Source organism: Labeo rohita, chromosome 21 (genome assembly GCF_022985175.1).
Source record: "Labeo rohita strain BAU-BD-2019 chromosome 21, IGBB_LRoh.1.0, whole genome shotgun sequence".
Lineage (NCBI taxonomy): Eukaryota > Metazoa > Chordata > Actinopteri > Cypriniformes > Cyprinidae > Labeo > Labeo rohita.
Window position 1 is genome coordinate 2,653,578 of NC_066889.1, and position 759 is coordinate 2,654,336.

The window sequence follows — 759 nt, forward strand, 5'->3', positions numbered from 1 at the left end:
AAATACACAGTCTTGTACGTGTCTTTTTGTCTGTTTTCAAGCTTTTTTTTAGCTTCAAATCCAAATTTATGATGTTCACATTATAGTTGGTTTGGTTTATATACAGAACACTACTTAAAAATAACACTTTATTTCTTGATTTTAGTTTTTAGTGAAGAATTTATAAGACTGCCATCTACAGACTAATTTAACAGTCGTCTGTATAAGTAATTGTTTCTGTATAACTAATTATTAACATAATTAAAACATTTTTTTAAAAAATAAATGGCAATTTGTATAGCATGGTAAAACAAATGTATATATAACAAATTTAAAAGCATATATATACACACATGCACAAAACGTGTTGAAATAGTCAACACAAAAATGTGTTAAAAAATAACACACACATATATATATATATATATATATATATATATATATATATATACTTCTTTAAAAAGGATGTGTTAATTTTTATATATATACAGCTAAGGTCAAAAGTTTACACCTTGCAGAATCTGCAAAATATTTATTCAAGTCAGTACTAAATAAAAAATAACATGCATTTTGTATGAGCCCTCTTATTTTGGTAAAATAATTAAAACTTTGCAGATTCTGCAAGGTGTATGTAAACTTCTGACCTCAACTGTATGCTCATCAAGGCTGCGTTTATTTGATAAAAAAAACAAACTAACAAAAACCAAACAAACAAACAACAACAGAAAAAACAATAATATGACTGAAAATACTATAGAATACTGTTTTACATTTAAAAAT